Source organism: Hoplias malabaricus, chromosome 8, assembly GCF_029633855.1.
Source record: "Hoplias malabaricus isolate fHopMal1 chromosome 8, fHopMal1.hap1, whole genome shotgun sequence".
In the NCBI taxonomy this organism is placed as follows: Eukaryota; Metazoa; Chordata; class Actinopteri; order Characiformes; family Erythrinidae; genus Hoplias; species Hoplias malabaricus.
The window spans coordinates 22,017,571-22,038,516 of NC_089807.1; the positions used below are offsets into that span (position 1 = coordinate 22,017,571).

At 50.6% G+C, this 20,946-nt stretch overlaps 2 non-coding genes across 2 annotated transcripts; both read right to left on the bottom strand.

The window, feature by feature from the left end:
- Positions 1-4,309: 4,309 nt before the first annotated feature.
- Positions 4,310-4,396, bottom strand: trnay-gua (transfer RNA tyrosine (anticodon GUA)). The gene is given in 2 exon segments: positions 4,310-4,345; positions 4,360-4,396. It is a non-coding gene; the product is annotated as a tRNA-Tyr (tRNA).
- Positions 4,397-19,294: 14,898 nt separating this feature from the next.
- trnay-gua (transfer RNA tyrosine (anticodon GUA)) lies at positions 19,295-19,381 on the bottom strand. The gene is given in 2 exon segments: positions 19,295-19,330; positions 19,345-19,381. It is a non-coding gene; the product is annotated as a tRNA-Tyr (tRNA).
- Positions 19,382-20,946: the final 1,565 nt, after the last annotated feature.

Below are 20,946 nucleotides of genomic sequence, written 5' to 3' on the forward strand. Positions count from 1 at the left end.
CCTCATTCACCACCTCCACACACCCACACCAGCGTGGCTTTATGTTTTCAAGTCTGCAAGTCTTTTAGGGAGGCAAGATAAAGTTTGAGAAATTTGAATGGAACAGTGTAAATGATCCGTCACTGCCTTCAGCATATTGCACTCTGGCATGCCAGTGCATCTGCAGGCAGGCACCTGGCCATGATATCCCGCAGTGGCACGAGGGAAAAGAAAAGTCTCCTTCGAGCCGGATTTGAATCAGCGACCTAAGGATCGCCTTATTAACAACTACAGTCCTCCGCTCTACCAACTGAGCTATCGAAGGTGCTATGCTAAAGGGTTGGACTGAAAACTGACAAGTGCATTTAGGACAGACTCTAATGCACTCCTATGATTGTAGAGCGAGTACATCCGGCAAAAGCCTAGCCCTAGCCCCTGAACTTAATCCTATCTCCTTCCTTTCAGACGTAGCTGAAAACGGTGGCCCTGGTGGTCTAGTGGCTAGGATTCGGCGCTCTCACCGCTGCGGCCGGGTTCGATTCCCGGTCAGGGAAGTGTGTGCTTTCTTGCACACCAAGTCCACTACAAGACTCTGGAAGGTCCCCCCCCCACCCACATGCTGGGCTGTGTAGGTTGAAGGAATGTAAAGCGTCCTCCTTCTGCTACTTCCTTTTTTGCCAAACTTCTAAACGACACGTTGCTGCCTCATTCACCACCTCCACACACCCACACCAGCGTGGCTTTATGTTTTCAAGTCTGCAAGTCTTTTAGGGAGGCAAGATAAAGTTTGAGAAATTTGAATGGAACAATGTAAATGATCCGTCACTGCCTTCAGCATATTGCACTCTGGCATGCCAGTGCATCTGCAGGCAGGCACCTGGCCATGATATCCCGCAGTGGCACGAGGGAAAAGAAAAGTCTCCTTCGAGCCGGATTTGAATCAGCGACCTAAGGATCGCCTTATTAACAACTACAGTCCTCCGCTCTACCAACTGAGCTATCGAAGGTGCTATGCTAAAGGGTTGGACTGAAAACTGACAAGTGCATTTAGGACAGACTCTAATGCACTCCTATGATTGTAGAGCGAGTACATCCGGCAAAAGCCTAGCCCTAGCCCCTGAACTTAATCCTATCTCCTTCCTTTCAGACGTAGCTGAAAACGGTGGCCCTGGTGGTCTAGTGGCTAGGATTCGGCGCTCTCACCGCTGCGGCCGGGTTCGATTCCCGGTCAGGGAAGTGTGTGCTTTCTTGCACACCAAGTCCACTACAAGACTCTGGAAGGTCCCCCCCCCACCCACATGCTGGGCTGTGTAGGTTGAAGGAATGTAAAGCGTCCTCCTTCTGCTACTTCCTTTTTTGCCAAACTTCTAAACGACACGTTGCTGCCTCATTCACCACCTCCACACACCCACACCAGCGTGGCTTTATGTTTTCAAGTCTGCAAGTCTTTTAGGGAGGCAAGATAAAGTTTGAGAAATTTGAATGGAACAATGTAAATGATCCGTCACTGCCTTCAGCATATTGCACTCTGGCATGCCAGTGCATCTGCAGGCAGGCACCTGGCCATGATATCCCGCAGTGGCACGAGGGAAAAGAAAAGTCTCCTTCAAGCCGGATTTGAACCAGCGACCTAAGGATCGCCTTATTAACAACTACAGTCCTCCGCTCTACCAACTGAGCTATCAAAGGTGCTATGCTAAAGGGTTGGACTGAAAACTGACAAGTGCATTTAGGACAGACTCTCATGCACTCCTATGATTGTAGAGCGAGTACATCCGGCAAAAGCCTAGCCCTAGCCCCTGAACTTAATCCTATCTCCTTCCTTTCAGACGTAGCTGAAAACGGTGGCCCTGGTGGTCTAGTGGCTAGGATTCGGCGCTCTCACCGCTGCGGCCGGGTTCGATTCCCGGTCAGGGAAGTGTGTGCTTTCTTGCACACCAAGTCCACTACAAGACTCTGGAAGGTCCCCCCCCCACCCACATGCTGGGCTGTGTAGGTTGAAGGAATGTAAAGCGTCCTCCTTCTGCTACTTCCTTTTTTGCCAAACTTCTAAACGACACGTTGCTGCCTCATTCACCACCTCCACACACCCACACCAGCGTGGCTTTATGTTTTCAAGTCTGCAAGTCTTTTAGGGAGGCAAGATAAAGTTTGAGAAATTTGAATGGAACAATGTAAATGATCCGTCACTGCCTTCAGCATATTGCACTCTGGCATGCCAGTGCATCTGCAGGCAGGCACCTGGCCATGATATCCCGCAGTGGCACGAGGGAAAAGAAAAGTCTCCTTCAAGCCGGATTTGAACCAGCGACCTAAGGATCGCCTTATTAACAACTACAGTCCTCCGCTCTACCAACTGAGCTATCAAAGGTGCTATGCTAAAGGGTTGGACTGAAAACTGACAAGTGCATTTAGGACAGACTCTCATGCACTCCTATGATTGTAGAGCGAGTACATCCGGCAAAAGCCTAGCCCTAGCCCCTGAACTTATTCCTATCTCCTTCCTTTCAGACGTAGCTGAAAACGGTGGCCCTGGTGGTCTAGTGGCTAGGATTCGGCGCTCTCACCGCTGCGGCCGGGTTCGATTCCCGGTCAGGGAAGTGTGTGCTTTCTTGCACACCAAGTCCACTACAAGACTCTGGAAGGTCCCCCCCCCACCCACATGCTGGGCTGTGTAGGTTGAAGGAATGTAAAGCGTCCTCCTTCTGCTACTTCCTTTTTTGCCAAACTTCTAAACGACACGTTGCTGCCTCATTCACCACCTCCACACACCCACACCAGCGTGGCTTTATGTTTTCAAGTCTGCAAGTCTTTTAGGGAGGCAAGATAAAGTTTGAGAAATTTGAATGGAACAGTGTAAATGATCCGTCACTGCCTTCAGCATATTGCACTCTGGCATGCCAGTGCATCTGCAGGCAGGCACCTGGCCATGATATCCCGCAGTGGCACGAGGGAAAAGAAAAGTCTCCTTCGAGCCGGATTTGAATCAGCGACCTAAGGATCGCCTTATTAACAACTACAGTCCTCCGCTCTACCAACTGAGCTATCGAAGGTGCTATGCTAAAGGGTTGGACTGAAAACTGACAAGTGCATTTAGGACAGACTCTCATGCACTCCTATGATTGTAGAGCGAGTACATCCGGCAAAAGCCTAGCCCTAGCCCCTGAACTTAATCCTATCTCCTTCCTTTCAGACGTAGCTGAAAACGGTGGCCCTGGTGGTCTAGTGGCTAGGATTCGGCGCTCTCACCGCTGCGGCCGGGTTCGATTCCCGGTCAGGGAAGTGTGTGCTTTCTTGCACACCAAGTCCACTACAAGACTCTGGAAGGTCCCCCCCCCACCCACATGCTGGGCTGTGTAGGTTGAAGGAATGTAAAGCGTCCTCCTTCTGCTACTTCCTTTTTTGCCAAACTTCTAAACGACACGTTGCTGCCTCATTCACCACCTCCACACACCCACACCAGCGTGGCTTTATGTTTTCAAGTCTGCAAGTCTTTTAGGGAGGCAAGATAAAGTTTGAGAAATTTGAATGGAACAATGTAAATGATCCGTCACTGCCTTCAGCATATTGCACTCTGGCATGCCAGTGCATCTGCAGGCAGGCACCTGGCCATGATATCCCGCAGTGGCACGAGGGAAAAGAAAAGTCTGCTTCGAGCCGGATTTGAACCAGCGACCTAAGGATCGCCTTATTAACAACTACAGTCCTCCGCTCTACCAACTGAGCTATTAAAGGTGCTATGCTAAAGGGTTGGACTGAAAACTGACAAGTGCGTTTAGGACAGACTCTCATGCACTCCTATGATTGCAGAGCGAGTACATCCGGCAAAAGCCTAGCCCTAGCCCCTGAACTTAATCCTATCTCCTTCCTTTCAGACGTAGCTGAAAACGGTGGCCCTGGTGGTCTAGTGGCTAGGATTCGGCGCTCTCACCGCTGCGGCCGGGTTCGATTCCCGGTCAGGGAAGTGTGTGCTTTCTTGCACACCAAGTCCACTACAAGACTCTGGAAGGTCCCCCCCCCACCCACATGCTGGGCTGTGTAGGTTGAAGGAATGTAAAGCGTCCTCCTTCTGCTACTTCCTTTTTTGCCAAACTTCTAAACGACACGTTGCTGCCTCATTCAACACCTCCACACACCCACACCAGCGTGGCTTTATGTTTTCAAGTCTGCAAGTCTTTTAGGGAGGCAAGATAAAGTTTGAGAAATTTGAATGGAACAATGTAAATGATCCGTCACTGCCTTCAGCATATTGCACTCTGGCATGCCAGTGCATCTGCAGGCAGGCACCTGGCCATGATATCCCGCAGTGGCACGAGGGAAAAGAAAAGTCTCCTTCGAGCCGGATTTGAACCAGCGACCTAAGGATCGCCTTATTAACAACTACAGTCCTCCGCTCTACCAACTGAGCTATCAAAGGTGCTATGCTAAAGGGTTGGACTGAAAACTGACAAGTGCATTTAGGACAGACTCTCATGCACTCCTATGATTGTAGAGCGAGTACATCCGGCAAAAGCCTAGCCCTAGCCCCTGAACTTAATCCTATCTCCTTCCTTTCAGACGTAGCTGAAAACGGTGGCCCTGGTGGTCTAGTGGCTAGGATTCGGCGCTCTCACCGCTGCGGCCGGGTTCGATTCCCGGTCAGGGAAGTGTGTGCTTTCTTGCACACCAAGTCCACTACAAGACTCTGGAAGGTCCCCCCCCCACCCACATGCTGGGCTGTGTAGGTTGAAGGAATGTAAAGCGTCCTCCTTCTGCTACTTCCTTTTTTGCCAAACTTCTAAACGACACGTTGCTGCCTCATTCACCACCTCCACACACCCACACCAGCGTGGCTTTATGTTTTCAAGTCTGCAAGTCTTTTAGGGAGGCAAGATAAAGTTTGAGAAATTTGAATGGAACAGTGTAAATGATCCGTCACTGCCTTCAGCATATTGCACTCTGGCATGCCAGTGCATCTGCAGGCAGGCACCTGGCCATGATATCCCGCAGTGGCACGAGGGAAAAGAAAAGTCTCCTTTGAGCCGGATTTGAATCAGCGACCTAAGGATCGCCTTATTAACAACTACAGTCCTCCGCTCTACCAACTGAGCTATCGAAGGTGCTATGCTAAAGGGTTGGACTGAAAACTGACAAGTGCGTTTAGGACAGACTCTCATGCACTCCTATGATTGTAGAGCGAGTACATCCGGCAAAAGCCTAGCCCTAGCCCCTGAACTTAATCCTATCTCCTTCCTTTCAGACGTAGCTGAAAACGGTGGCCCTGGTGGTCTAGTGGCTAGGATTCGGCGCTCTCACCGCTGCGGCCGGGTTCGATTCCCGGTCAGGGAAGTGTGTGCTTTCTTGCACACCAAGTCCACTACAAGACTCTGGAAGGTCCCCCCCCCACCCACATGCTGGGCTGTGTAGGTTGAAGGAATGTAAAGCGTCCTCCTTCTGCTACTTCCTTTTTTGCCAAACTTCTAAACGACACGTTGCTGCCTCATTCAACACCTCCACACACCCACACCAGCGTGGCTTTATGTTTTCAAGTCTGCAAGTCTTTTAGGGAGGCAAGATAAAGTTTGAGAAATTTGAATGGAACAATGTAAATGATCCGTCACTGCCTTCAGCATATTGCACTCTGGCATGCCAGTGCATCTGCAGGCAGGCACCTGGCCATGATATCCCGCAGTGGCACGAGGGAAAAGAAAAGTCTCCTTCGAGCCGGATTTGAACCAGCGACCTAAGGATCGCCTTATTAACAACTACAGTCCTCCGCTCTACCAACTGAGCTATCAAAGGTGCTATGCTAAAGGGTTGGACTGAAAACTGACAAGTGCATTTAGGACAGACTCTCATGCACTCCTATGATTGTAGAGCGAGTACATCCGGCAAAAGCCTAGCCCTAGCCCCTGAACTTAATCCTATCTCCTTCCTTTCAGACGTAGCTGAAAACGGTGGCCCTGGTGGTCTAGTGGCTAGGATTCGGCGCTCTCACCGCTGCGGCCGGGTTCGATTCCCGGTCAGGGAAGTGTGTGCTTTCTTGCACACCAAGTCCACTACAAGACTCTGGAAGGTCCCCCCCCCACCCACATGCTGGGCTGTGTAGGTTGAAGGAATGTAAAGCGTCCTCCTTCTGCTACTTCCTTTTTTGCCAAACTTCTAAACGACACGTTGCTGCCTCATTCACCACCTCCACACACCCACACCAGCGTGGCTTTATGTTTTCAAGTCTGCAAGTCTTTTAGGGAGGCAAGATAAAGTTTGAGAAATTTGAATGGAACAGTGTAAATGATCCGTCACTGCCTTCAGCATATTGCACTCTGGCATGCCAGTGCATCTGCAGGCAGGCACCTGGCCATGATATCCCGCAGTGGCACGAGGGAAAAGAAAAGTCTCCTTTGAGCCGGATTTGAATCAGCGACCTAAGGATCGCCTTATTAACAACTACAGTCCTCCGCTCTACCAACTGAGCTATCGAAGGTGCTATGCTAAAGGGTTGGACTGAAAACTGACAAGTGCGTTTAGGACAGACTCTCATGCACTCCTATGATTGTAGAGCGAGTACATCCGGCAAAAGCCTAGCCCTAGCCCCTGAACTTAATCCTATCTCCTTCCTTTCAGACGTAGCTGAAAACGGTGGCCCTGGTGGTCTAGTGGCTAGGATTCGGCGCTCTCACCGCTGCGGCCGGGTTTGATTCCCGGTCAGGGAAGTGTGTGCTTTCTTGCACACCAAGTCCACTACAAGACTCTGGAAGGTCCCCCCCCCACCCACATGCTGGGCTGTGTAGGTTGAAGGAATGTAAAGCGTCCTCCTTCTGCTACTTCCTTTTTTGCCAAACTTCTAAACGACACGTTGCTGCCTCATTCACCACCTCCACACACCCACACCAGCGTGGCTTTATGTTTTCAAGTCTGCAAGTCTTTTAGGGAGGCAAGATAAAGTTTGAGAAATTTGAATGGAACAATGTAAATGATCCGTCACTGCCTTCAGCATATTGCACTCTGGCATGCCAGTGCATCTGCAGGCAGGCACCTGGCCATGATATCCCGCAGTGGCACGAGGGAAAAGAAAAGTCTCCTTCAAGCCGGATTTGAACCAGCGACCTAAGGATCGCCTTATTAACAACTACAGTCCTCCGCTCTACCAACTGAGCTATCAAAGGTGCTATGCTAAAGGGTTGGACTGAAAACTGACAAGTGCGTTTAGGACAGACTCTCATGCACTCCTATGATTGTAGAGCGAGTACATCCGGCAAAAGCCTAGCCCTAGCCCCTGAACTTAATCCTATCTCCTTCCTTTCAGACGTAGCTGAAAACGGTGGCCCTGGTGGTCTAGTGGCTAGGATTCGGCGCTCTCACCGCTGCGGCTGGGTTCGATTCCCGGTCAGGGAAGTGTGTGCTTTCTTGCACACCAAGTCCACTACAAGACTCTGGAAGGTCCCCCCCCCACCCACATGCTGGGCTGTGTAGGTTGAAGGAATGTAAAGCGTCCTCCTTCTGCTACTTCCTTTTTTGCCAAACTTCTAAACGACACGTTGCTGCCTCATTCACCACCTCCACACACCCACACCAGCGTGGCTTTATGTTTTCAAGTCTGCAAGTCTTTTAGGGAGGCAAGATAAAGTTTGAGAAATTTGAATGGAACAATGTAAATGATCCGTCACTGCCTTCAGCATATTGCACTCTGGCATGCCAGTGCATCTGCAGGCAGGCACCTGGCCATGATATCCCGCAGTGGCACGAGGGAAAAGAAAAGTCTCCTTCGAGCCGGATTTGAACCAGCGACCTAAGGATCGCCTTATTAACAACTACAGTCCTCCGCTCTACCAACTGAGCTATCAAAGGTGCTATGCTAAAGGGTTGGACTGAAAACTGACAAGTGCGTTTAGGACAGACTCTCATGCACTCCTATGATTGTAGAGCGAGTACATCCGGCAAAAGCCTAGCCCTAGCCCCTGAACTTAATCCTATCTCCTTCCTTTCAGACGTAGCTGAAAACGGTGGCCCTGGTGGTCTAGTGGCTAGGATTCGGCGCTCTCACCGCTGCGGCCGGGTTCGATTCGCGGTCAGGGAAGTGTGTGCTTTCTTGCACACCAAGTCCACTACAAGACTCTGGAAGGTCCCCCCCCCCACCCACATGCTGGGCTGTGTAGGTTGAAGGAATGTAAAGCGTCCTCCTTCTGCTACTTCCTTTTTTGCCAAACTTCTAAACGACACGTTGCTGCCTCATTCACCACCTCCACACACCCACACCAGCGTGGCTTTATGTTTTCAAGTCTGCAAGTCTTTTAGGGAGGCAAGATAAAGTTTGAGAAATTTGAATGGAACAATGTAAATGATCCGTCACTGCCTTCAGCATATTGCACTCTGGCATGCCAGTGCATCTGCAGGCAGGCACCTGGCCATGATATCCCGCAGTGGCACGAGGGAAAAGAAAAGTCTCCTTTGAGCCAGCAACCTAAGGATCGCCTTATTAACAACTACAGTCCTCCGCTCTACCAACTGAGCTATCAAAGGTGCTATGCTAAAGGGTTGGACTGAAAACTGACAAGTGCATTTAGGACAGACTCGGATGCTCTCCTATGATTGTAGAGCGAGTACATCCGGCAAAAGCCTAGCCCTAGCCCCTGAACTTAATCCTATCTCCTTCCTTTCAGACGTAGCTGAAAACGGTGGCCCTGGTGGTCTAGTGGCTAGGATTCGGCGCTCTCACCGCTGCGGCCGGGTTCGATTCCCGGTCAGGGAAGTGTGTGCTTTCTTGCACACCAAGTCCACTACAAGACTCTGGAAGGTCCCCCCCCCACCCACATGCTGGGCTGTGTAGGTTGAAGGAATGTAAAGCGTCCTCCTTCTGCTACTTCCTTTTTTGCCAAACTTCTAAACGACACGTTGCTGCCTCATTCACCACCTCCACACACCCACACCAGCGTGGCTTTATGTTTTCAAGTCTGCAAGTCTTTTAGGGAGGCAAGATAAAGTTTGAGAAATTTGAATGGAACAGTGTAAATGATCCGTCACTGCCTTCAGCATATTGCACTCTGGCATGCCAGTGCATCTGCAGGCAGGCACCTGGCCATGATATCCCGCAGTGGCACGAGGGAAAAGAAAAGTCTCCTTCGAGCCAGATTTGAATCAGCGACCTAAGGATCGCCTTATTAACAACTACAGTGCTCCGCTCTACCAACTGAGCTATCGAAGGTGCTATGCTAAAGGGTTGGACTGAAAACTGACAAGTGCATTTAGGACAGACTCTCATGCACTCCTATGATTGTAGAGCGAGTACATCCGGCAAAAGCCTAGCCCTAGCCCCTGAACTTAATCCTATCTCCTTCCTTTCAGACGTAGCTGAAAACGGTGGCCCTGGTGGTCTAGTGGCTAGGATTCGGCGCTCTCACCGCTGCGGCCGGGGTCGATTCCCGGTCAGGGAAGTGTGTGCTTTCTTGCACACCAAGTCCACTACAAGACTCTGGAAGGTCCCCCCCCCACCCACATGCTGGGCTGTGTAGGTTGAAGGAATGTAAAGCGTCCTCCTTCTGCTACTTCCTTTTTTGCCAAACTTCTAAACGACACGTTGCTGCCTCATTCACCACCTCCACACACCCACACCAGCGTGGCTTTATGTTTTCAAGTCTGCAAGTCTTTTAGGGAGGCAAGATAAAGTTTGAGAAATTTGAATGGAACAATGTAAATGATCCGTCACTGCCTTCAGCATATTGCACTCTGGCATGCCAGTGCATCTGCAGGCAGGCACCTGGCCATGATATCCCGCAGTGGCACGAGGGAAAAGAAAAGTCTCCTTCAAGCCGGATTTGAACCAGCGACCTAAGGATCGCCTTATTAACAACTACAGTCCTCCGCTCTACCAACTGAGCTATCAAAGGTGCTATGCTAAAGGGTTGGACTGAAAACTGACAAGTGCATTTAGGACAGACTCTCATGCACTCCTATGATTGTAGAGCGAGTATATCCGGCAAAAGCCTAGCCCTAGCCCCTGAACTTAATCCTATCTCCTTCCTTTCAGACGTAGCTGAAAACGGTGGCCCTGGTGGTCTAGTGGCTAGGATTCGGCGCTCTCACCGCTGCGGCCGGGTTCGATTCCCGGTCAGGGAAGTGTGTGCTTTCTTGCACACCAAGTCCACTACAAGACTCTGGAAGGTCCCCCCCCCACCCACATGCTGGGCTGTGTAGGTTGAAGGAATGTAAAGCGTCCTCCTTCTGCTACTTCCTTTTTTGCCAAACTTCTAAACGACACGTTGCTGCCTCATTCACCACCTCCACACACCCACACCAGCGTGGCTTTATGTTTTCAAGTCTGCAAGTCTTTTAGGGAGGCAAGATAAAGTTTGAGAAATTTGAATGGAACAGTGTAAATGATCCGTCACTGCCTTCAGCATATTGCACTCTGGCATGCCAGTGCATCTGCAGGCAGGCACCTGGCCATGATATCCCGCAGTGGCACGAGGGAAAAGAAAAGTCTGCTTCGAGCCGGATTTGAACCAGCGACCTAAGGATCGCCTTATTAACAACTACAGTCCTCCGCTCTACCAACTGAGCTATTAAAGGTGCTATGCTAAAGGGTTGGACTGAAAACTGACAAGTGCGTTTAGGACAGACTCTCATGCACTCCTATGATTGCAGAGCGAGTACATCCGGCAAAAGCCTAGCCCTAGCCCCTGAACTTAATCCTATCTCCTTCCTTTCAGACGTAGCTGAAAACGGTGGCCCTGGTGGTCTAGTGGCTAGGATTCGGCGCTCTCACCGCTGCGGCCGGGTTCGATTCCCGGTCAGGGAAGTGTGTGCTTTCTTGCACACCAAGTCCACTACAAGACTCTGGAAGGTCCCCCCCCCACCCACATGCTGGGCTGTGTAGGTTGAAGGAATGTAAAGCGTCCTCCTTCTGCTACTTCCTTTTTTGCCAAACTTCTAAACGACACGTTGCTGCCTCATTCAACACCTCCACACACCCACACCAGCGTGGCTTTATGTTTTCAAGTCTGCAAGTCTTTTAGGGAGGCAAGATAAAGTTTGAGAAATTTGAATGGAACAATGTAAATGATCCGTCACTGCCTTCAGCATATTGCACTCTGGCATGCCAGTGCATCTGCAGGCAGGCACCTGGCCATGATATCCCGCAGTGGCACGAGGGAAAAGAAAAGTCTCCTTCGAGCCGGATTTGAACCAGCGACCTAAGGATCGCCTTATTAACAACTACAGTCCTCCGCTCTACCAACTGAGCTATCAAAGGTGCTATGCTAAAGGGTTGGACTGAAAACTGACAAGTGCATTTAGGACAGACTCTCATGCACTCCTATGATTGTAGAGCGAGTACATCCGGCAAAAGCCTAGCCCTAGCCCCTGAACTTAATCCTATCTCCTTCCTTTCAGACGTAGCTGAAAACGGTGGCCCTGGTGGTCTAGTGGCTAGGATTCGGCGCTCTCACCGCTGCGGCCGGGTTCGATTCCCGGTCAGGGAAGTGTGTGCTTTCTTGCACACCAAGTCCACTACAAGACTCTGGAAGGTCCCCCCCCCACCCACATGCTGGGCTGTGTAGGTTGAAGGAATGTAAAGCGTCCTCCTTCTGCTACTTCCTTTTTTGCCAAACTTCTAAACGACACGTTGCTGCCTCATTCACCACCTCCACACACCCACACCAGCGTGGCTTTATGTTTTCAAGTCTGCAAGTCTTTTAGGGAGGCAAGATAAAGTTTGAGAAATTTGAATGGAACAGTGTAAATGATCCGTCACTGCCTTCAGCATATTGCACTCTGGCATGCCAGTGCATCTGCAGGCAGGCACCTGGCCATGATATCCCGCAGTGGCACGAGGGAAAAGAAAAGTCTCCTTTGAGCCGGATTTGAATCAGCGACCTAAGGATCGCCTTATTAACAACTACAGTCCTCCGCTCTACCAACTGAGCTATCGAAGGTGCTATGCTAAAGGGTTGGACTGAAAACTGACAAGTGCGTTTAGGACAGACTCTCATGCACTCCTATGATTGTAGAGCGAGTACATCCGGCAAAAGCCTAGCCCTAGCCCCTGAACTTAATCCTATCTCCTTCCTTTCAGACGTAGCTGAAAACGGTGGCCCTGGTGGTCTAGTGGCTAGGATTCGGCGCTCTCACCGCTGCGGCCGGGTTTGATTCCCGGTCAGGGAAGTGTGTGCTTTCTTGCACACCAAGTCCACTACAAGACTCTGGAAGGTCCCCCCCCCACCCACATGCTGGGCTGTGTAGGTTGAAGGAATGTAAAGCGTCCTCCTTCTGCTACTTCCTTTTTTGCCAAACTTCTAAACGACACGTTGCTGCCTCATTCACCACCTCCACACACCCACACCAGCGTGGCTTTATGTTTTCAAGTCTGCAAGTCTTTTAGGGAGGCAAGATAAAGTTTGAGAAATTTGAATGGAACAATGTAAATGATCCGTCACTGCCTTCAGCATATTGCACTCTGGCATGCCAGTGCATCTGCAGGCAGGCACCTGGCCATGATATCCCGCAGTGGCACGAGGGAAAAGAAAAGTCTCCTTCAAGCCGGATTTGAACCAGCGACCTAAGGATCGCCTTATTAACAACTACAGTCCTCCGCTCTACCAACTGAGCTATCAAAGGTGCTATGCTAAAGGGTTGGACTGAAAACTGACAAGTGCGTTTAGGACAGACTCTCATGCACTCCTATGATTGTAGAGCGAGTACATCCGGCAAAAGCCTAGCCCTAGCCCCTGAACTTAATCCTATCTCCTTCCTTTCAGACGTAGCTGAAAACGGTGGCCCTGGTGGTCTAGTGGCTAGGATTCGGCGCTCTCACCGCTGCGGCTGGGTTCGATTCCCGGTCAGGGAAGTGTGTGCTTTCTTGCACACCAAGTCCACTACAAGACTCTGGAAGGTCCCCCCCCCACCCACATGCTGGGCTGTGTAGGTTGAAGGAATGTAAAGCGTCCTCCTTCTGCTACTTCCTTTTTTGCCAAACTTCTAAACGACACGTTGCTGCCTCATTCACCACCTCCACACACCCACACCAGCGTGGCTTTATGTTTTCAAGTCTGCAAGTCTTTTAGGGAGGCAAGATAAAGTTTGAGAAATTTGAATGGAACAATGTAAATGATCCGTCACTGCCTTCAGCATATTGCACTCTGGCATGCCAGTGCATCTGCAGGCAGGCACCTGGCCATGATATCCCGCAGTGGCACGAGGGAAAAGAAAAGTCTCCTTCGAGCCGGATTTGAACCAGCGACCTAAGGATCGCCTTATTAACAACTACAGTCCTCCGCTCTACCAACTGAGCTATCAAAGGTGCTATGCTAAAGGGTTGGACTGAAAACTGACAAGTGCGTTTAGGACAGACTCTCATGCACTCCTATGATTGTAGAGCGAGTACATCCGGCAAAAGCCTAGCCCTAGCCCCTGAACTTAATCCTATCTCCTTCCTTTCAGACGTAGCTGAAAACGGTGGCCCTGGTGGTCTAGTGGCTAGGATTCGGCGCTCTCACCGCTGCGGCCGGGTTCGATTCGCGGTCAGGGAAGTGTGTGCTTTCTTGCACACCAAGTCCACTACAAGACTCTGGAAGGTCCCCCCCCCCACCCACATGCTGGGCTGTGTAGGTTGAAGGAATGTAAAGCGTCCTCCTTCTGCTACTTCCTTTTTTGCCAAACTTCTAAACGACACGTTGCTGCCTCATTCACCACCTCCACACACCCACACCAGCGTGGCTTTATGTTTTCAAGTCTGCAAGTCTTTTAGGGAGGCAAGATAAAGTTTGAGAAATTTGAATGGAACAATGTAAATGATCCGTCACTGCCTTCAGCATATTGCACTCTGGCATGCCAGTGCATCTGCAGGCAGGCACCTGGCCATGATATCCCGCAGTGGCACGAGGGAAAAGAAAAGTCTCCTTTGAGCCAGCAACCTAAGGATCGCCTTATTAACAACTACAGTCCTCCGCTCTACCAACTGAGCTATCAAAGGTGCTATGCTAAAGGGTTGGACTGAAAACTGACAAGTGCATTTAGGACAGACTCGGATGCTCTCCTATGATTGTAGAGCGAGTACATCCGGCAAAAGCCTAGCCCTAGCCCCTGAACTCAATCCTATCTCCTTCCTTTCAGACGTAGCTGAAAACGGTGGCCCTGGTGGTCTAGTGGCTAGGATTCGGCGCTCTCACCGCTGCGGCCGGGTTCGATTCCCGGTCAGGGAAGTGTGTGCTTTCTTGCACACCAAGTCCACTACAAGACTCTGGAAGGTCCCCCCCCCACCCACATGCTGGGCTGTGTAGGTTGAAGGAATGTAAAGCGTCCTCCTTCTGCTACTTCCTTTTTTGCCAAACTTCTAAACGACACGTTGCTGCCTCATTCACCACCTCCACACACCCACACCAGCGTGGCTTTATGTTTTCAAGTCTGCAAGTCTTTTAGGGAGGCAAGATAAAGTTTGAGAAATTTGAATGGAACAGTGTAAATGATCCGTCACTGCCTTCAGCATATTGCACTCTGGCATGCCAGTGCATCTGCAGGCAGGCACCTGGCCATGATATCCCGCAGTGGCACGAGGGAAAAGAAAAGTCTCCTTCGAGCCAGATTTGAATCAGCGACCTAAGGATCGCCTTATTAACAACTACAGTGCTCCGCTCTACCAACTGAGCTATCGAAGGTGCTATGCTAAAGGGTTGGACTGAAAACTGACAAGTGCATTTAGGACAGACTCTCATGCACTCCTATGATTGTAGAGCGAGTACATCCGGCAAAAGCCTAGCCCTAGCCCCTGAACTTAATCCTATCTCCTTCCTTTCAGACGTAGCTGAAAACGGTGGCCCTGGTGGTCTAGTGGCTAGGATTCGGCGCTCTCACCGCTGCGGCCGGGGTCGATTCCCGGTCAGGGAAGTGTGTGCTTTCTTGCACACCAAGTCCACTACAAGACTCTGGAAGGTCCCCCCCCCACCCACATGCTGGGCTGTGTAGGTTGAAGGAATGTAAAGCGTCCTCCTTCTGCTACTTCCTTTTTTGCCAAACTTCTAAACGACACGTTGCTGCCTCATTCACCACCTCCACACACCCACACCAGCGTGGCTTTATGTTTTCAAGTCTGCAAGTCTTTTAGGGAGGCAAGATAAAGTTTGAGAAATTTGAATGGAACAATGTAAATGATCCGTCACTGCCTTCAGCATATTGCACTCTGGCATGCCAGTGCATCTGCAGGCAGGCACCTGGCCATGATATCCCGCAGTGGCACGAGGGAAAAGAAAAGTCTCCTTCAAGCCGGATTTGAACCAGCGACCTAAGGATCGCCTTATTAACAACTACAGTCCTCCGCTCTACCAACTGAGCTATCAAAGGTGCTATGCTAAAGGGTTGGACTGAAAACTGACAAGTGCATTTAGGACAGACTCTCATGCACTCCTATGATTGTAGAGCGAGTATATCCGGCAAAAGCCTAGCCCTAGCCCCTGAACTTAATCCTATCTCCTTCCTTTCAGACGTAGCTGAAAACGGTGGCCCTGGTGGTCTAGTGGCTAGGATTCGGCGCTCTCACCGCTGCGGCCGGGTTCGATTCCCGGTCAGGGAAGTGTGTGCTTTCTTGCACACCAAGTCCACTACAAGACTCTGGAAGGTCCCCCCCCCACCCACATGCTGGGCTGTGTAGGTTGAAGGAATGTAAAGCGTCCTCCTTCTGCTACTTCCTTTTTTGCCAAACTTCTAAACGACACGTTGCTGCCTCATTCACCACCTCCACACACCCACACCAGCGTGGCTTTATGTTTTCAAGTCTGCAAGTCTTTTAGGGAGGCAAGATAAAGTTTGAGAAATTTGAATGGAACAGTGTAAATGATCCGTCACTGCCTTCAGCATATTGCACTCTGGCATGCCAGTGCATCTGCAGGCAGGCACCTGGCCATGATATCCCGCAGTGGCACGAGGGAAAAGAAAAGTCTGCTTCGAGCCGGATTTGAACCAGCGACCTAAGGATCGCCTTATTAACAACTACAGTCCTCCGCTCTACCAACTGAGCTATTAAAGGTGCTATGCTAAAGGGTTGGACTGAAAACTGACAAGTGCGTTTAGGACAGACTCTCATGCACTCCTATGATTGCAGAGCGAGTACATCCGGCAAAAGCCTAGCCCTAGCCCCTGAACTTAATCCTATCTCCTTCCTTTCAGACGTAGCTGAAAACGGTGGCCCTGGTGGTCTAGTGGCTAGGATTCGGCGCTCTCACCGCTGCGGCCGGGTTCGATTCCCGGTCAGGGAAGTGTGTGCTTTCTTGCACACCAAGTCCACTACAAGACTCTGGAAGGTCCCCCCCCCACCCACATGCTGGGCTGTGTAGGTTGAAGGAATGTAAAGCGTCCTCCTTCTGCTACTTCCTTTTTTGCCAAACTTCTAAACGACACGTTGCTGCCTCATTCAACACCTCCACACACCCACACCAGCGTGGCTTTATGTTTTCAAGTCTGCAAGTCTTTTAGGGAGGCAAGATAAAGTTTGAGAAATTTGAATGGAACAATGTAAATGATCCGTCACTGCCTTCAGCATATTGCACTCTGGCATGCCAGTGCATCTGCAGGCAGGCACCTGGCCATGATATCCCGCAGTGGCACGAGGGAAAAGAAAAGTCTCCTTCGAGCCGGATTTGAACCAGCGACCTAAGGATCGCCTTATTAACAACTACAGTCCTCCGCTCTACCAACTGAGCTATCAAAGGTGCTATGCTAAAGGGTTGGACTGAAAACTGACAAGTGCATTTAGGACAGACTCTCATGCACTCCTATGATTGTAGAGCGAGTACATCCGGCAAAAGCCTAGCCCTAGCCCCTGAACTTAATCCTATCTCCTTCCTTTCAGACGTAGCTGAAAACGGTGGCCCTGGTGGTCTAGTGGCTAGGATTCGGCGCTCTCACCGCTGCGGCCGGGTTCGATTCCCGGTCAGGGAAGTGTGTGCTTTCTTGCACACCAAGTCCACTACAAGACTCTGGAAGGTCCCCCCCCCACCCACATGCTGGGCTGTGTAGGTTGAAGGAATGTAAAGCGTCCTCCTTCTGCTACTTCCTTTTTTGCCAAACTTCTAAACGACACGTTGCTGCCTCATTCACCACCTCCACACACCCACACCAGCGTGGCTTTATGTTTTCAAGTCTGCAAGTCTTTTAGGGAGGCAAGATAAAGTTTGAGAAATTTGAATGGAACAGTGTAAATGATCCGTCACTGCCTTCAGCATATTGCACTCTGGCATGCCAGTGCATCTGCAGGCAGGCACCTGGCCATGATATCCCGCAGTGGCACGAGGGAAAAGAAAAGTCTCCTTTGAGCCGGATTTGAATCAGCGACCTAAGGATCGCCTTATTAACAACTACAGTCCTCCGCTCTACCAACTGAGCTATCGAAGGTGCTATGCTAAAGGGTTGGACTGAAAACTGACAAGTGCGTTTAGGACAGACTCTCATGCACTCCTATGATTGTAGAGCGAGTACATCCGGCAAAAGCCTAGCCCTAGCCCCTGAACTTAATCCTATCTCCTTCCTTTCAGACGTAGCTGAAAACGGTGGCCCTGGTGGTCTAGTGGCTAGGATTCGGCGCTCTCACCGCTGCGGCCGGGTTTGATTCCCGGTCAGGGAAGTGTGTGCTTTCTTGCACACCAAGTCCACTACAAGACTCTGGAAGGTCCCCCCCCCACCCACATGCTGGGCTGTGTAGGTTGAAGGAATGTAAAGCGTCCTCCTTCTGCTACTTCCTTTTTTGCCAAACTTCTAAACGACACGTTGCTGCCTCATTCACCACCTCCACACACCCACACCAGCGTGGCTTTATGTTTTCAAGTCTGCAAGTCTTTTAGGGAGGCAAGATAAAGTTTGAGAAATTTGAATGGAACAATGTAAATGATCCGTCACTGCCTTCAGCATATTGCACTCTGGCATGCCAGTGCATCTGCAGGCAGGCACCTGGCCATGATATCCCGCAGTGGCACGAGGGAAAAGAAAAGTCTCCTTCAAGCCGGATTTGAACCAGCGACCTAAGGATCGCCTTATTAACAACTACAGTCCTCCGCTCTACCAACTGAGCTATCAAAGGTGCTATGCTAAAGGGTTGGACTGAAAACTGACAAGTGCGTTTAGGACAGACTCTCATGCACTCCTATGATTGTAGAGCGAGTACATCCGGCAAAAGCCTAGCCCTAGCCCCTGAACTTAATCCTATCTCCTTCCTTTCAGACGTAGCTGAAAACGGTGGCCCTGGTGGTCTAGTGGCTAGGATTCGGCGCTCTCACCGCTGCGGCTGGGTTCGATTCCCGGTCAGGGAAGTGTGTGCTTTCTTGCACACCAAGTCCACTACAAGACTCTGGAAGGTCCCCCCCCCACCCACATGCTGGGCTGTGTAGGTTGAAGGAATGTAAAGCGTCCTCCTTCTGCTACTTCCTTTTTTGCCAAACTTCTAAACGACACGTTGCTGCCTCATTCACCACCTCCACACACCCACACCAGCGTGGCTTTATGTTTTCAAGTCTGCAAGTCTTTTAGGGAGGCAAGATAAAGTTTGAGAAATTTGAATGGAACAATGTAAATGATCCGTCACTGCCTTCAGCATATTGCACTCTGGCATGCCAGTGCATCTGCAGGCAGGCACCTGGCCATGATATCCCGCAGTGGCACGAGGGAAAAGAAAAGTCTCCTTCGAGCCGGATTTGAACCAGCGACCTAAGGATCGCCTTATTAACAACTACAGTCCTCCGCTCTACCAACTGAGCTATCAAAGGTGCTATGCTAAAGGGTTGGACTGAAAACTGACAAGTGCGTTTAGGACAGACTCTCATGCACTCCTATGATTGTAGAGCGAGTACATCCGGCAAAAGCCTAGCCCTAGCCCCTGAACTTAATCCTATCTCCTTCCTTTCAGACGTAGCTGAAAACGGTGGCCCTGGTGGTCTAGTGGCTAGGATTCGGCGCTCTCACCGCTGCGGCCGGGTTCGATTCCCGGTCAGGGAAGTGTGTGCTTTCTTGCACACCAAGTCCACTACAAGACTCTGGAAGGTCCCCCCCCCCACCCACATGCTGGGCTGTGTAGGTTGAAGGAATGTAAAGCGTCCTCCTTCTGCTACTTCCTTTTTTGCCAAACTTCTAAACGACACGTTGCTGCCTCATTCACCACCTCCACACACCCACACCAGCGTGGCTTTATGTTTTCAAGTCTGCAAGTCTTTTAGGGAGGCAAGATAAAGTTTGAGAAATTTGAATGGAACAATGTAAATGATCCGTCACTGCCTTCAGCATATTGCACTCTGGCATGCCAGTGCATCTGCAGGCAGGCACCTGGCCATGATATCCCGCAGTGGCACGAGGGAAAAGAAAAGTCTCCTTTGAGCCGGATTTGAACCAGCAACCTAAGGATCGCCTTATTAACAACTACAGTCCTCCGCTCTACCAACTGAGCTATCAAAGGTGCTATGCTAAAGGGGTGGACTGAAAACTGACAAGTGCATTTAGGACAGACTCGGATGCTCTCCTATGATTGTAGAGCGAGTACATCCGGCAAAAGCCTAGCCCTAGCCCCTGAACTTAATCCTATCTCCTTCCTTTCAGACGTAGCTGAAAACGGTGGCCCTGGTGGTCTAGTGGCTAGGATTCGGCGCTCTCACCGCTGCGGCCGGGTTCGATTCCCGGTCAGGGAAGTGTGTGCTTTCTTGCACACCAAGTCCACTACAAGACTCTGGAAGGTCCCCCCCCCACCCACATGCTGGGCTGTGTAGGTTGAAGGAATGTAAAGCGTCCTCCTTCTGCTACTTCCTTTTTTGCCAAACTTCTAAACGACACGTTGCTGCCTCATTCACCACCTCCACACACCCACACCAGCGTGGCTTTATGTTTTCAAGTCTGCAAGTCTTTTAGGGAGGCAAGATAAAGTTTGAGAAATTTGAATGGAACAGTGTAAATGATCCGTCACTGCCTTCAGCATATTGCACTCTGGCATGCCAGTGCATCTGCAGGCAGGCACCTGGCCATGATATCCCGCAGTGGCACGAGGGAAAAGAAAAGTCTCCTTCGAGCCGGATTTGAATCAGCGACCTAAGGATCGCCTTATTAACAACTACAGTGCTCCGCTCTACCAACTGAGCTATCGAAGGTGCTATGCTAAAGGGTTGGACTGAAAACTGACAAGTGCATTTAGGACAGACTCTCATGCACTCCTATGATTGTAGAGCGAGTACATCCGGCAAAAGCCTAGCCCTAGCCCCTGAACTTAATCCTATCTCCTTCCTTTCAGACGTAGCTGAAAACGGTGGCCCTGGTGGTCTAGTGGCTAGGATTCGGCGCTCTCACCGCTGCGGCCGGGTTCGATTCCCGGTCAGGGAAGTGTGTGCTTTCTTGCACACCAAGTCCACTACAAGACTCTGGAAGGTCCCCCCCCCACCCACATGCTGGGCTGTGTAGGTTGAAGGAATGTAAAGCGTCCTCCTTCTGCTACTTCCTTTTTTGCCAAACTTCTAAACGACACGTTGCTGCCTCATTCACCACCTCCACACACCCACACCAGCGTGGCTTTATGTTTTCAAGTCTGCAAGTCTTTTAGGGAGGCAAGATAAAGTTTGAGAAATTTGAATGGAACAGTGTAAATGATCCGTCACTGCCTTCAGCATATTGCACTCTGGCATGCCAGTGCATCTGCAGGCAGGCACCTGGCCATGATATCCCGCAGTGGCACGAGGGAAAAGAAAAGTCTCCTTCGAGCCGGATTTGAATCAGCGACCTAAGGATCGCCTTATTAACAACTACAGTGCTCCGCTCTACCAACTGAGCTATCGAAGGTGCTATGCTAAAGGGTTGGACTGAAAACTGACAAGTGCATTTAGGACAGACTCTCATGCACTCCTATGATTGTAGAGCGAGTACATCCGGCAAAAGCCTAGCCCTAGCCCCTGAACTTAATCCTAACTCCTTCCTTTCAGACGTAGCTGAAAACGGTGGCCCTGGTGGTCTAGTGGCTAGGATTCGGCGCTCTCACCGCTG